The sequence below is a fragment of the Lissotriton helveticus genome, chromosome 3_1, assembly GCF_964261635.1.
Source record: "Lissotriton helveticus chromosome 3_1, aLisHel1.1, whole genome shotgun sequence".
In the NCBI taxonomy this organism is placed as follows: Eukaryota; Metazoa; Chordata; class Amphibia; order Caudata; family Salamandridae; genus Lissotriton; species Lissotriton helveticus.
The window spans coordinates 1,543,358,629-1,543,375,720 of NC_136061.1; the positions used below are offsets into that span (position 1 = coordinate 1,543,358,629).

Sequence of the window (17,092 nt, forward strand, 5' to 3'; positions counted from 1 at the left end):
GAAGGCAAAGCAAAGGCAACACTCTGTTGCAGCGATAACAGACAAAGCGAACAAGACACACACGGCCAACAAACAAATCCTGGAAACCTTCAGGGAATTCTACAAGGAACGATATATGGCGGGCAAATCACTGGCGACAGACGGTGGAGCTAACCTGCTAGACAAACTTGCACTCCCCAAACTCACTAATGAACAAAGAGACTCACTCGAGCAAGACATAACTGAAACCGAGGTAGGGATGGCAATAGACTCCCTAAAGCCAAACAAGGCGCCGGGCCCGGACGGGTACACGGCCGCCTTCTACAAACAATTCCAGCACCTGCTTAAGGGTACCATGGTCAAAGTCTTCAGAACATGCGCAAACAGAGGTAACATGACGAACTCGATGGCGGAGGCGAACATCATTGTCATCGCCAAAGAGGGGAAGGACTCACAGTTCCCGCAGAACTACCGCCCGATTTCTCTAATAAACGTGGATTGCAAAATCTACGGCAAAGTAATGGCAGCAAGGCTGAACACCTACCTGCCTCACCTCATAAACAAATCGCAAGTAGGCTACCTGAAGAACAGACTCTCACAAGACAACACTAGACTACTATGCCACCTCATAAACCGCACGGCCAACAGCATGGAAAAGGCAGTAATGATTGCGCTTGACGCAGAAAAGGCCTTCATAGAGTCTCATGGCCCTTCCTCGACCAATGCTTGCGCAAATTCGGACTAGGTGACAAATACCAAGGGATGGTGATGTCACTCTACCATAACCCCCGAGCACGAGTAGTGGTCAATGCGACAACGTCGGCTGTGTTCACCCTAGAGAGGGGGACAAGGCAAGGCTGTCCACTCTCACCAGGGCTGTTCCTACTCGCACTAGAACCACTCCTCCACATGAATAGGAACAACCCACTGATAACAGGCGTACGTGTCGGAGAGAACGCGTTCAAACTGGCAGCGTACGCCGATGACATCCTAATCACCACAAATGACCCCGAAACCTCAATTGAAGCTCTGATGCAAACAATTGAGGAATATGCGCATGTCTCAGGATACAGACTAAACCGCGACAAATCTGAATGCAAGCCAATGAACTGTCACACAACAAAAACAGTGCTGGGCACGTCCGGACTAGCCTGGCAAACGAAGCCCCTGAAATACCTGGTTCTCCTCTTTGGAAGAGACCTAAGGTCGACCCTGAACCACAACGAGGAGGCAATGCTGAAGAAGATCAGAAGCAAACTAGAGGCCTGGAGCCCTAAATTCATCAGCTGGTGGGGTCGAGTCGAGACGATCAAGATGATGATCACACCAATGCTGAATTACCTGCTAAGTATGCTACCGCTAACCCTAACCGCAGACTTTCATAAAAAACTGGACAAGGCAATCAACTCATTCCTATGGAGGGGGAAAAAAGCCAGAATCAGCCTCTCGAAACTCAGACTGAAGAAAGATCTGGGGGGGCTGAACATGACTAATTATAAGGCCTTCCAAACAGCATGCCTGGCGAAACAAGGCATACACTGGATCTCCCCTACGCCAGATGACACGCCAGTCTGGATTGATCTGGAAAGGGACATCCTGGGGGGGGCCGACCCACTAATGGCACTGACGGCAAACAAACACCCAGAGGCCAATAATGCAATCTTCAAAAATACCAAAGCGGCGCTTCTCAGAGTAGACAGAGATATGGAATTCAGTATTAAAGGGTTGAAATGGGAATTAATCTGGCATAACCCTAGAATAACACACAGGGGGAAAACACTAGCGAACAAAGAGTGGTATGGGAGGAGCATCACAACACCGGCCCAGCTGGCGATAGGAAACAACCCGCTCACATTCGAAGCGCTACAACGCACACACAATCTACCAAAACAGGAGTTCTACGAATTCCTCAAAATCAAGGCGGCAATCACCAAAGCCAACCTCTCAAAACACAAACCCTTCATCATACAGTACACACACAACCTAAACAAGATTGGACACCAAACCGCACACATATACAAACTCACCACCCCTCGCACCAGAACACTGAACAACAAAACCTTGGCATTCTGGGAAGGGAAGCTAGAGAGAACTCTAAGTGAAGAAGAGAGGGCCAAGTTCTGGATCTCAGCCTCCAAAAACAAAGTAACCCCGCAGCTAGCCCAAACAAAGTACTGGCTACCACACAGACTATACTGGACACCAGCCAAACTTGCAGCAATAGGTGCCAGTGAAACAAACTCATGCTGGAACTGCCACAAGGCAAAGGGTGACCTGTCCCATATCCTATACGAGTGCCCCAAGGTCATAGTGTTCTGGCGCAAAGTACATGACTTCATTGACACGCTCATAGGAAATAACACAAAACGTGGACTACCTGGTCTTGCCACGGCCTTTATGACCACAGAGCTCCAATCCAAAGAAGACCGCGACTTAGTTGACCTCCTGCTAACAGTGGCGGCCAAAACAATCCTAGCTAATTGGAAAAACACAGGAAAAGCCACTTTCAAGCGATGGTTCAACTGGGTAACCTTCCTGAGGGGGGCAGACAACATCACCGCAAATCACCACTCAGCGAACCACACCGCCAAAGGGGGAATGTGGGCCGCCCTGGACGCTCACCTGGAGCGATAAATTCCCCCCCCCTCTCTCTCTCCTTTTCCCCTTTTTTCTCTCTTTTCCTCTTCTCTTCTTCTCTCTCCACCGCAGCCAAGAATTTTGTTATACTGCATTGTATTATACTTGTAAAATTTATTTTCAATAAAATATTTTGAAATAAAAAAAAGTACGGAATAACTCTTCAGCCCTGCAGAGTCTCATTTTACTAATATTGATGATGTCAATATAATCATAATAATATATATGTATAAGGCAGCAGGAGTTACCAGACATACCAGAATTTTATGGCCAAGAGGTAATGAAAGCCAAGTTGTTTTGCCCTTTAGTGCTTTTTTTAGCACTTTTTTCTGCAGTATCTCTGGAGACTCCTCCGTTGGAGTAGAGGAGCATTGCCTCACTTAAAATACCCCCAAAACCCCAGAGATAAAAAATAGAAAGATCATTTATTACCATTTTATTAATCAGCCCGTTGCCCCGAACAGAGTGTCAGGACAGTGGCGGACTGCTGCTGCTCTTAGTGCCAGGACACATTTGCTGGTAGAGAGTGCTCTAGAAATGGTCTTATCAACCAGGCTGTGAAGCGGTCAATATCCCTGAGGTCACCCACTTCTCCCCTTACAGTGACTCTGCACTCTTGTCTTTTGCGCCGCCACTGCCTTGCCTCCTCATATGGGAACGGTGTGCCTCTCTCTCATGTCTAACCCATGCCTGTCTTTCTGTAGTACCCCCAGAACGGGACTCCACGGTGGCGGTGATTGTGGGTGCCTCAGTGGGCGGCTGCCTGGCAGTGGTGATTCTCATTCTTGTCATCGTGAAATGTGTCCGGCGGAAAAAGCAGCAGAAACTCAACACGGAAGACCCTAAAACCGACGAGGAGGGAAAGACTGACGGAGAAGGGAACCCCGAAGAATGCTCTAAGTAAGACCCTCTGTTCAGAACACAGCAACCCTACACAGAACACATCTTCTCAAGACAGGGCACCTCCTCACACGCCCCCTTTCCCAGTACACACCACCTCTAGAGAAAAAAAAATCCTCCCCCATCCAGAACAAATCACACATGCCCAGAACAAACCTCCCCTGGACAGTACAACTGTCTACAGCTTCCTCCTGCCCTGTGCACGTTGCCCTCTCCATATCCCATCAGGAAACGCATATTCATAGCTTAGAACACTTCTTTCCTGCCTAGAACAGGTACACTCAACCCGCACAGAACACCTCTCGAAACTTCTTCCCTGCACAGAATGCCTGTCCACACCTATCCCCTGCATAGAACTGAGGTATGTTAATTAATGGAAAAAAGATAACTGAGAAATCACATTAAAGGTAACCGAATCATGGAAAACCAATTTTTAAGGAAAGAACATTTTAAGGAAATACAAATAAATTGAAAATGTAACAAAACATTTTAAAGGAAAGATCATTTTAGGGAAACATCCAAAAACACATCCTTGGGTGATGATTAGGGGTAGTGAGTGGTTTTTGGGTTGAGAGATGGGTGGAGTTTAGGGTTGGTAAGTGGTTTTTAAGGTTCACAGATGAGTATGAGTGGAGTTTAAGGGTGGTGAGTGTTTTTAGGGTTCATGGATGTTGGCGTGTATGGGTGTTGCTTTTTTTAAAGTTTTCCGGCTGGGTGGAGTTTAGGGCTGGTAAGTATTTTAAGGGACCAAGCATGGGTGGACTTTAGGGTGGTAGGGGGTTTCTAGAGTTCACAGATGAGTGGAGTTTAGGGGTGGTGAGTGTTTTTTTGGGTTTAGAAATGGATGGCGTGTGTGGGTGTTGTTTTTTTAATGTTTTATGGATGGGTGGAATTTAGGGCTGGTAAGTATTTTTAAGGTTCAGTGATGGTTATATTTTTGGGGTGATGAACGTTTTTTAGTGTTCGGGAATGGGTGAAGTTTAGGGTGGTGGGGGTTTTAAGGGTTCAGGTACAGATGAAGTTTATAAGTTTATATATAGAAAGGGTTTTTAGGGTGCAGGGATAAAGGAATGCAGGGGCGGTGAGGGGTTTTAGGGGTCATGAACATGTGACTTGCAGGAGTGGTGAGGGTTTTTTTAGGGTTAAGGGAAGAGTGGAGTTTAGGGGCGGGGCGGGATTTTCAGGATCCGGGATGGGTGGGGTTTAGGCATAGAAAGGGTTTTTTAGGGTTCCGGAATGGGTGGAGTTTCGTAGCAGTGAGAGAGTTTTAGATTAAGAGAGAGGTAGAGTTTTGACTGGAAAGGGCTTTAAGGGTTCAGGGATAGGTGAAGTGTTAAGCTAAGAGATGGGTGAAATGTATGCTTGGGAAGTCAATTTAGGGGGCAGAGATGGGTAGTTGTTAGTGGTGGTTAGAGCCTAGAGCATTTTAAAGCATCTAAAGTAGTTGTTTGACAATATAAAATATATAAATCTGAAATAATGTCCCCTGATATAAAATATTGAAATAAATACTTTGAATTGTTTCTGAAAGTAAGATAGGCAACCATTTCATTTAAAGCTGAAAAAATAAGTATGTAGAAACCAATAAAAAAAATACTTTCTCTGAATTTGTTTCTATAAAATGTTAAATTCCATTCATACTGAAACTTTTAAATAAACTGTTAGATGTAATGGTTTCTAAGTATTGGTATTCCATTAAATCGTTTTTCTATGACATCACATACAACCGCATAGAATGCCTCTCTGCATCTGTATCTTTTAGAGTACCCCTGTCTACACCTATGTCATGCAGAGAACCCCTGTCTTCAGGTATTTAATGTAGAGAACACATAACCCATCTCAGTACCTCTCCCCTGAATATAATAATTCTCTGTGCTTCTTCCATGCACAGAACAACTCCCCCAGCACAAAACTACTGTATGCGAGAAACATTTGCCTTCATCAGCCACTCACGTTAAGGAACATACTTTGGACCAAATCTGGACCATTAACTTGATAGTGTCTGCTCTATCTACAGTATCATGTATTTGGTCAGATCATTATTTGATAAAATTTACTTTAGAGTACCCCATCAGGAATATAACTCTAATTAAAGGGGGGAGCTGGGTACGCAAATGGAACACGTTTGATACAAACGACTTCAGTAGTACTTTAGCAAACACAATACCAAAGTATACTCCTGATGTTAACATCGAGGAGGAAAATATTTCAGCTTGGCTACTGGAGGCTAGCAACAAATATGCACCATTGAAAAAATCAAGAGTGACTCGCCGTTTTGAGACTCAGAGGTGGTTCCCCCCTGAACTAAAATCTCTAAAACTCACTCTCCGCCAATTGGAAAGGAAGTGGAAGTTGAACTATTCACTAAAAGACAAGGTAAACTACCTAACGGCCATGAAGGAATATAAACAATGCATTCTAAATGCTAAAGCTGCTCACTTTTTTTCTAGAATTCTTACTTCCACCAATCAATCTAAAGAAATATTTATCATTGTAGAGGAAGTGTCTAATCCAGAGAGAGTATTGAGCAATCCCACTCCTTCACAAGCGTTTTGTGACAAACTTCTTCATTGAGAAAATTTCCCTCATGAAGGATAGTATTCCTACTCATATTGCCAAGGAAGCCGCCCCCTCCATATATAAAAAATGGGAAACATCCTTTACAACGCAACTTTTACCACGCAGTGCCTTTACGACGCAACTTTTACAACGCAAACCATTACAACGCATTGCGCTGGGGGGCGCTCTAGGATAGGGAATAGATTTAATTTACTATCCAACACCTTCCCTAGTGTCCACGGGGACTGGAGTTGGAATAGTAAATTAAACTATTCACTATCCAGCACCCCAAAGCGCTATGCGTGTAAAGGCATGCGTTCTAAAAACCACGTTGTAAAGGCATGCGTGGTAAAAGCATGTGTTGTAATGTCACACATCCATAAAAAATGTTTGTTCCTTTTACTCTTTTCCCCCTATCGATACTAAGATCTTTCACAGCCTTTTGCTTAAAGTCAGCTCTGGTTCCCCTACAGACTGTTGTCCTCCACATGTTTTAAAGGAGGTCTTCATTGCCCTACCAGGTCCTGCCCTTGTCCTGCTAAATGATTCTCTATCTCAGGGCTGTGTACCCAAATCCTTCAAAGAGGCTACTGTGATCTCTCTTTTGAAGAAACCGGGAGCTGACCCCCAGACACTATCTAATTACCACCCTATTTCCGTGCACCCGTATCTGGCTACGGTGTTGGAGGCCCATGTGGCAAAGTGTCTGTCCAAATTTTTGGAACAGACGCATTTTCTTGATCCACACCAAGCGGGCTTCCGCCCCGCCCATTCCATGGAGACAGTCATTACTGCAGTAATGGATGCCCTACGTGAGAAAGCTGATAAGGGTATTCCCCAGGCCTTGGTGCTGCTGGATTTATCTGCAGCTTTTGACACGGTATACCATGGTAAACTGGTGGACCGTGCCAAGGAAGCAGGCATCCAGGGGCAAGCCTTAATCTGGATATGTTCCTTCTTGGAGGATCGCTTCTAGGCAGTTCACCTGGCCCAGTTTATAGCTCCTAAGCAAAGAACCATATGTGGGGTGCCACAGGGCTCTTCGCTCTCCCCACATTTATTCAACTTGTGCCTCCTTCCATTGATCAGGTCGTTGAAGGAAAGAAAAATGGCCACTTTCAACTATGCTGATGATTTACAGCTGCTCTTCACCATTGATAATTCACCCCATTCAGTCTAGTTTTTTCAGTCAACTATGCGGTTCAGCAGTCACTGGATGGACAGAAATCACCTAAAACTAAACCCAGGAAAGACTGAACCAATCTTGACAAGTGGCAGCCAGAAATTCTGGGGCCCACATTATTGGCCAGGAGTACTGGGACCCCCTCTCACCCCTTCATCTTCCAAGAGCCTCGGAGTCATAATATACAATGACCTGTCTCTAAAACCGCATGTGGGACATGTTTTCTCTTCTTGTGCCGACCAGCTGCGTAAAATGAGAAAGATAAGTAGATTGCTGACCCAAGCTGCGCTGCTACAGGTTGTAATGACTATGGCTTTATCGCGCCTAGATTATTCCAATGCAATCTATCTTGGATTACCAGCTGGTCTTATGAAACGGCTGCAGATAGTTCAGAACCAGGCAGCTAGACTGATCTACCGGCAACCTGGGCGGCATCATGCCTCCCCCCTTTTGAAGGAATTGCACTGGCTCACCATGCCCCAACGCTGTGTATTTAAGATCGGTTGCCTGGTATTCAAGTCACTGCACGGGCAGGGTCCTGGATTCATAGATAGTCTCAATTCCAAGTACTCTCCATCACGGAACCTTCGCTCTGCACACCTCCAGCTACTGTCAACACCTACCTTTAAGTTAAAGCGACAAGGAGGAGCCGGGTTTGCAGCCCTGGCCCCCAAGTTATAGAATTCTATCCCTCTTGAAATCAGGTCCACTATTCATCTACTGAAATTCAGAAAATTGCTTAAAACTTGGTTGTACATTCACGCTTACAATTGAACTGTTAAACCTTCCTGAACTTTTTAGAGTCAGCGCCAACAAACCAACCGGTGAATGAGCGCTTTACAAAACATTATTAACATAACATAACAATTTGTTTTGCCAGTCCAGGCAGATAAATCTAGGGACAGTCACTCAGTGGTGGATGACACGCAGGTCAGTGTGTGTCTTCCACTGGCAGAAGTTGTTGAAACTCCTCTGACCGAAACCTTGTAGTTCCTCCACCTCTAAATGATGTTGGAGAATCCCAACTTTGGCTTGTCGGGTGATCAGCCAATTCATGTTAGTTTGCACCCTTAGCCAACCTCTGAATGTGGACCATGAACAACAACAACAGCAGCAGAGACAAGGGAACTTCTAAAGAGATAGAAAGCACAGTCCATTCCCCCATTCAAAGGACTCTCCTGGCCACCGATTCAGCAACCACCTCCTCATATCAAACTCAGATATATGATAACCACACCAGTGCAGCAGTCCTCAATCTCCGCACCATGACTAGCAGCACAATCACTCACCAGGTTTCTAAAGCGTCAGTAGCCATTTAGTGCTGCATGGGATTCAATACCACCCCATATGAAGGACTCAACCACCACAACTGACTCAGGTTAGGCAGAGGATCATAAGACCTGTAACCCCACTGTGATATATATATGTAGGGCTCCCGGTTTTATAGTGTTTATTTTTTTTTAACATTTTCATCTGTATTTAGCCATATATTTTTTGGGGCCATTTAATCTGTATTTATCCATATTAATTTTGTGTTTTGCGTAAAAATGAAGTTGTAAAACTGTAAATTTCCATATTTACTTAACTGATCGAAGCGCACTCATACTTTGATGTCTGTCATGTTTTAGCTTTTTAAGCTGCAAAATATTACATAAAAATACATCCACTGATAAATATTAGCATTATACCACAAATGTATGGTTACATATGCTGTTATTTAAAGAAATGTCCTCCTGTTTTTTCATATCCCATGCAGTCAGCTGTTGAGCTGTTCGGCTATATTTTCATGAAAGACAGCATGGAGGTCCACTTAAAGAAGCACCATTTTCTGTATTTATCCACATTAAAAAATATATTCGGACAGAAAATATATTGTTTTCTGTCTGTATTTATCTGTAAAAATGGAAAACAGGGAGCCTTATATATATTCCTGCCAGAGGCAACCCAAGACCTGCATCAAGCCCACGCGGTTTTTTCCAGTAAGTGCAAACTAGCACCCTAGGCTTCTGTATCCCCCAAGCCTTCTAAAATTGCAACCATAGGAAGAAGCCAACACTCCATATGCACTACATCTACTCAACTGGAATGCGTTTAACAGAAACCCTCTCACCCCATGGATACACCCGGTGTAGACATACCCGTGTATACTGTGGATTCAGAACATGTACGTGTGGTTGTGGCCTTGCCAGCAAATGATGGGTGTCTGAACATGGGTGATATCTGCACATCAGCTCTCAAGATATTGAGTGAATGTGGTTAACCATCTCTCTCTACACGTTCAGTGTCCTCTATCCCTACACTCTGTCCACGCTTGTCCCTCACTGCATTTCGCCCAAAGCGTTTGTGCCCCGAAGGTCTGTCAAGAGTTCTGTTCCCAATACACTACAGGCCATCCAATAGCCTGTGCTCCTTGTTCACTGATGTTATTTGCTTCTGCCTTCTGATCTCTTTCTCTCTGACCCTTCTCCAGGCGCCAATAGTCAAAGCAAGAATTCAAGAAGCGAGGAGGTATCGTACGTCAAGACCTACTGGACGTGTGCAGAAACAGAGAATTCCTGCTGCTTATTTAGAGGACGGACTGTTCGCTTGCCAGCTGGTGCTGTCGTCATGATGTCTGTCATTGTGTCTTCTCCATCCATCAGGATATAGTTTTAATTTGTACATTGTATTTAGTTTGCACGATTTTTCACATGCCTTGGTCCCTGCAGGCTTCGCGGGGTCTCTATATGTAGTGTTTAGAGGTTAGTAATGAAATCTCGGTACCAGGACACCGCTGTCCATTGTTGACATGGTGCCTTCTAAGGGCCTCCAATGGATATTGTGTGTTAGGGACCTCAGCAATGCCTTCTGAGCATTTGTGTACAAATGAGATCAATACAACCTCCTTCCATTCAGCCTCAAGTTCCAGGCCTCACCTCTTCAGGTAGGGCGACGCCTTCGCCTGACAGTGGCCTATGGGAGGAGATGTCTGTCGTGTCTGCGCTGCTAGCAGGGACGGAGCTCGGCTGAGGTGCATTCACTCTCTGGAGCACTTCCGTCCACAGCACTGTGGAAGGATATGTGATGCTGTCCCATCCTTGGTGGTAGCAGGATGGATTGTATGATCTCTAGGGATCAATTGCAGCATTTTCTGACATTTATAGAGCTGATCATGCCTTGCTTGCCTTCTAGGAGGCAATCCCAGGATTGCCTGAACTCTAGAAAGCCATGCCAGGTGCCTGACCTCTTTGGAAGCAATCTAAGAGTGTCCCAGCGCTGGAGTGTTGGATGTGTGTCTTTTCTCTAGGAGCCAATCCTGGATTAATTGACCATCAAGAATCTGCCCCCTACATAGTACATTTAGGTTTTAAAGACCACCAGGGAAAGAGACTACAACTGTATGTGCTCTAGCAGGCTTGTTAACCTCTAGGGCATTGCCTGACTTCTAGGAAATGAGCACAAGATTTTCCATCTTCTAGGAAGCCAGTAATGGTTGTTAGGGAACCAGAGCACCATTGCCTGACCTCTAGGAAGCCAGTGCAGAATCGGCTGACCCCGCAGTTTTCTCCCAAATTCTTATTTGTGGTAATCCCGTGCCCAATTGAGCCTTCCACTCATGGGAGCTGGGGAGCTCCGACTCGCGTCTCCGGAAACCATGTTCCTAGCGGGGGCCTGCAGGTAAGCATCACAGGCCCAGTGGAGAATATTTTTAATGGTTTTATATATTGCACCAATGGCCTTGACTCTAAGCACATCCATTGGGCTTCTCAAAATAGGAGACATTGGGCAGCAATGTGAATGCTCGAAAAAGCAAGCAATTTTTCAGTGGTAGAACCCATCGCGTACTTTGTGCCACCGTACCTAAATCCTTCACGCTTACGCTCGAAGACCCAAACTAGACGGAGAGCGAGTTCGCATTTCTTGCACTTTTTTCCATTCCTTTTTGTTTCTTATCATCTGTATATACTGAAATTGCCATCTGTGCCACACTCTTAGGGTGAGCTGGTGTGACCTGTGAAGCTGACGTGTGCTGCACTTTGATAGAATAGGATTTCATGATACATAGCAAAAGTTTCAGCCTGACCGGAAGAAACCAAATCATTCCCTTAGATCACTGGAATTTTTAAAGTAAAGGACAGTTTGCGTCCCCCCATTAGTATTGAGGTAAAACCTGTCTGCCCTTGACCTTCAAACAAGGCTGTTTGATTGCTCACCACAACTGTTTTCTATTTGGTATGCATATTTTTGTTTTTAAAAAATAGACTTTTTGTACTTTTTCATAATCCCTCTACAGAGGAGCCAAATGAAAGGCTCAGATTTGTGTCCAATGGCAGCTAGGTTGAAGGGTTTGGACAGGGATCAGGATCAGAGACAGAAGCAACAGAGTTCGGGCCCTGGGGTAGTGCCCAGGAGTAGTGTCTAGAGGTCAGTTTCAGAAGTTGGGCTGTGAGTTTGGAGCTGAAAGGGCGGGTCAGGTTCAGCTCAGGGGTAAGCTTTAGGTATTGTGTGAAGGAGTTGGCTTGATTGCGGAGCTCAGGCATATGGGTCGGCCCTAGTGGTGTAGCATGTGGTCCATGTCCAGAGACCGGGACTATTATTCTGGAGCAAGGGCTGGGTCTCATTGTTCGGATCACCTTCTGAGAGGTAGGACCAGGATGCAGAGATTGGGGGTCTGTCCCAGAAGCAGGCACTGAGACCATTCATAGGGTTAGAACTCAGGGCTGGAACTCAGTGGGCGTGCCCTTGTCTCAAGCCTGGGGATAGAGGCCTAAGAGGCGAAAAGGCTTCTTGCGCCAGTTCGGCGTGCTCTGACATCACTAGAAGCAATGCATCATGGGGCTGGGCCTAGATTAAATGCACGTGCCAGCTCCCACACACTTCAAAAGATGTATAAGGTATTTTCAATGCGATAGGTCTTGTAAATGACAACAGCTTAAATTCTCGCAAATGCGAGACCTATTGCATTGCACGTTTTTTTTGTTTACAAGTGCTCATGCCGCACTTTCACATTTAATAGAGGCCGCGCCCCTTTAGACGAGTCACGCCAAAAGAAAGGGGCACGGCCACCATTAAAGTGAAAGAGCAGTATGGGGCTCTTTTACCAAAAAAAGCATTTGGTGGTTAAGTTGATAAACAAATGCTTTTTTTGTTGTAATAACGTCCCATGCCCCAGTTTCACTTTAATAGCGGCTGCGGACCTTTCTTTAGACACGGCTCATCTAAAGAAAGGAGTGTGGCCTCTTAACGTGAAAGTGCAGCATGGGGCACTTGAAAACAACAAAAAACAAGTAATGCACTTACGCAGTATGTAAACAGGATATGCATGTATGCAACCATGTCAATATGTAAGCTCTTGGAGACTGGTTGACCTGAGTTTGGAAATAGAAAATGTTTTTTCCCCCTGGTGATCTAAGGTGTACTGTTAGGAAATGTTTGTTCATTTGTGCAGTGGGGGTGGGGAGAAATGGAGTGTATTTAAAATTTATAGTGCAACGCTCCGGTTAAAAAAAAGATCAAAGGCAAAAGAAGGCCGTAGATAGGGGAGGGAGGGGTAACAAAGGAGGAAGCGTCCAATCAGATTTACGTGGAGGGAGCGTGTTTAAAAGAAATGCAAATGCGAAGAAGCAGCCGCCAATACTGAAGCCAGCATCCAGTGCATGCTGTGTACATTAATTAAGTAAATAGTTCTCAGAACTCCTAATGAAAGCTCCCTAGTAAAGACACATGTAAAAGGGCCAGTCCTCATGAGAGGTAACAACAGAAGACAGGGAGGTACTAAGGAAGGGCTAATAAGCTTATTAACAAATCAGAAGCCAACATTTACAAAGACAAGGACAAAAGCCAATGAAAAATATGGGCCGGAGAGTGGGCGGAGCTTCAAGTCCATACTTCAATGCAGCATGTCTCGAAGAGACAGCGCAAGCGCTGCCTAGGCGAGCCCTAAAAGGCTTTTATTTTTAGGAGGAGAATGTGTCAGTTTGTGCTGCACAGAGGGTAAGGAAAGCATAAATAAACAAATCACCGCCCTGAGACCTCTCATTACTGAGGGCGCCGTGTTTGGAGAGACTGCATGGGTAGGAAACAGGAAGTCCAGTTTCCAGATCAGGGGCAATGGCAATTCAGGGACGCAATCACACTTAGTATGTCCTCTCATAATGTCAAGAAACAATGCTTTTTTTTTATAAAGGTGGGATTTCGGGTGGGCACACATGCTCAGAGCTACTACTGCCATTTTGTATCCAACGGTATTGTCCATTTCGGAGCCGTTTATCTGTTTTATGAATGTCCTCGGTATTTTAATGTATTTATGTATAAATATTACAGCCCGCGAGCTGCTGCCCTGTTTGCCAAAGGAGGTTGGGGCAGGAAACGCTAAGTCAAATAGGTACTGGAGGATTTGGTTGTACAATAATTACCTGTAGGACACCCTTGCTCAAGACTTATTTGTGAGATAGCACCCCTCAGAGTCTGCGGTGAACTTTACTACTGCCTTTCATCGAAATCGGCCTCCTAATTGAGTGCATGGTGTGGACACATTTGCAGCAGAGTGACACGTGACCTTCAGTGCTCCGGCCCCATCACACATGAGACCTGCTTGCTATTAGCAAGTGGCGACAAGACGTCTTCACCAGCTCTACCACCAAAGTGTGCCCCACAACCACCCTCGGCTGTGTCCTACAGCGTTTGGCCCAATCCCTTCAGTTCCAACCAATAGATTACAAACTCGCCACCACCCCTATTTGCACCGAAGGGTTGTAGACCCCCACCTCCACAGTTCTACCCCTCCATGCCAATGCTCAGCAGTACTACATACCACCGGTATATAAGGATGGCTTGGGCGGCATTCAATAGTCATTTTTAATGTATATTGAATTAATAAACAACTTTTGTTGTACTCATCTCTAAATTGGACAGAACAGCGCCACCATGTGGCAGAATGTTACAAGCCCCGTTGCTGTCAATCAAGTGCCGATGCTGAGCACTGGAAACCACCAGCTCACATTAAGCACAGCCACTGCTCACTGTTCAGCCTTCAGGGTTAGCCACCTCTCCCTCAGCGCTGCACAACTTCGGCAGCCCCTACCCCATTCTATGCCAAGAGTTACTTTTTACACACATTTTACATGCAACCAGTGCTTTCAATGGACATCCATACATGCTGGTACTCACTGTCCAGAGTCCCTGAGAGTACTTACCCATTTAAAACATTGCATGCAACCATGCACAAAAAACACACGTTGCTTTAGTAAAACTACTCACACCGCCAAATGTTTCGCTACCACATTAGGGGAGGGGCTTGGTTATAAACATAATGGTGGCAGGAGGGGTGAGAGAGGGCTTTTGTAAAGAAGGTGGGCTGTGCTAAAAAAAATCCTAGTCATATTCCCAGAGCGGCCAGGGAGCGCATCCTGCTCCTGGAAGTTTAAACAATCCTCTCTAAAGGCATGTATAATTTAGCAACCAAAACAGCTATTATATTTCTCTTTTGCCTAAAACGCAATCCACTTCATTGCAAGTTGGGAGAAGAACTAATCTTCCCCATTTTTTTTTCTAAATCGCTCTGTTGTGTGCTCCCAAATGTTGGCATGTGCCTAGATGGGGCACATATTTTGTTTAAACCATAAGCATGTTATTCATTACTAGTAACGTTTTTTTGTCCAGGTACTCCTTGACTGAAAGTTAAAAAAAACACTTTTCTTTACACTTTTGCTGCTGTAACTGTCTGCATTTCCAGGCCTCCTTTGACCTGAAGTCAAGTCTGATTCTGAGATTTACAAAACAGAGGATAACTTTACTAAGGAATTTCTCAAAAAATGTAAATAAGATTGATGGATAAAGTTTAGGAGTATAAACAGAGCTATAAATTGAAATGTTAATATTAAGGAAAACCACAAATATATTTGTAAATGTATGTCCATTTTAGGAAATTACTTATGAACTAAAGGAAGTTGTTGTGTAAATTCTTTTAAGCATGTCCCTATTTGAGACACTCTATTTTAGGGGCTTAACGATAGAGCATGCTTGAAGCTGGTGATCAGCCTTTAGAAATGATATTTTTGTTTTATCGGTTTCTAATGAGTGGATGTAAAAGAGGGATTGTCTAATCTCATGCTCTATATGTTGTAGTCTCACATAGGGGAAGATGGCCCTGATTGGCTGTGTGGCTGATATACTACGGGCTTAATTTATGAAAACCTGTTGCATCGCTGCGTGAAAACAGCGATGCAACAGTTTTCACTGCGCCCTCCTGGCGACATGATGGATGCACCGTATTTAATGTATGGTGCTTCATGTCGCAAGGAGTTACAGATACATCAGTATTTCTGACATATACGTAGGTGCCAAAGTGGCGCATTGCTGGGGTGTCTCTGAAAACTGACGCAACTCCAGCAATGTGTCCTTTCGCCTGGGGCAAGTGATATGTGGACGGGCCTGTGTCAGTCTTACGCCTGCTGTGAGGCAGGTGAAAGATATTGACGCAGTAGCATCCTAGAGGTGTCACAGTGAAATCTCATAGATTTCAATGTGCCACTTCTACGACCCTTTATTGCGGGGGAACACACACCCTGCATACATTATACCTGGCGCAGGTCTAATGTAGCGCAGGCCTTTACAAAGTGACGCATCGGCTTAGTTGCGTCATTTTGTAAATATGGCACAATGTGTCACTTTATTTACGCCACCGCAGCATCACAAAAAGTGACGCAACGGCGGCATAACAGTGTCTCAGGCCTTCATAAATAAGGCCCACAATGTATATAAGTATAAATGTTGATTGCGTTTTTATATGCTAGATCTCTGCCATATTGTGTACAATGGCCCGACTGCTAATGCTTCTTGCTGGAATATTTGTACGTCTTTCTTACTGTGGGCCAGCTCTCACTGGTCACCTTGCATTTTCTTGTGCACATTGTTGTGTGTTTTTTCATGGTATTGCCGCTGTTTGGGTTGGGTCTCTGTGGGACCGGCTGGTGTTATTGAAACGTTGTAACACAATAAAGAGAGGTGAACCCTGATTCTTTGTAAAAAGTTTATTTATTTTAGTTTGGAGACTTGGGCTGAGGGTGGGCGGTTGAAAAGAGTTATTGATACTACACCGCACAGAGTAATTGAATTGTGGCTGCAGTGCAGAGGAATTCTCTGTTTGGTCTGGTTAATTCCCTGTCCTCTAACATCACAAAGTTATTCCAAACGGTTCATAAAGATTTTTGCCTTGTGCTCACCCTGCTTTTGCGAAGGCAGAGCCATTTATGAAAGAAAAGGTGCAGTATGGATGGCTACCGTACATGTAACATCTGACCCCAAACCTGGGCCACCACTGTGTTTGAGCAAAGTCAATTGTGAAAGAAATACAGGGCAAATAGGTTACTTTCCTATAACACTTGTCCACAGAGTGGGCCATTGCCTTGTCATGAAAAGACACTTTACGTGGTTTTCATGGCCTTGTAAATACGGCACGTTCCTGCATTTTTAGAATTACGCAGAGCAGCGCTGCAACATTGCTAGAGGCGCAGTGCCATTCTTTTGTAAATGAGTCCCTTTGCTCTTAATGGATAGAGTCACTTGTAAAAGAATGGGCACAATACAGATAGGTTATTTACCTGCAACATCTAATCTCAAGCTTGGCCTATAATCCTGTTTGAGTACAATCACTTGTGAAAGAAGAAGTGCAGTATGGATATGTTATTTGCAGGAACATTTAATAAATATCCTGTGTGTCATATCTAGATTTGGTGCAGCACATGTCACTTGACCAGGCGGGCAGTAGAATACTTTAAAAAAATGGTCTTATTTTTGCACAGGTTTTTATGCCAGAATGTTCAGATTTAGTATCCTGGTAGTTTGAGGTCTAAC

At 44.7% G+C, this 17,092-nt stretch overlaps 1 pseudogene across 1 annotated transcript in view; it reads left to right on the forward strand.

Annotated features, from left to right (window-relative positions):
* The window catches only part of LOC144823607 (sodium channel regulatory subunit beta-2-like), a 122,015-nt pseudogene extending 118,495 nt beyond the window's left edge, over positions 1-3,520 (forward strand). Inside the window, exon 4 of the transcript XR_013608820.1 lies at positions 3,321-3,520. The product of XR_013608820.1 is annotated as a sodium channel regulatory subunit beta-2-like (transcript). The remainder of the gene's footprint in view (positions 1-3,320) is intronic.
* Positions 3,521-17,092: the final 13,572 nt, after the last annotated feature.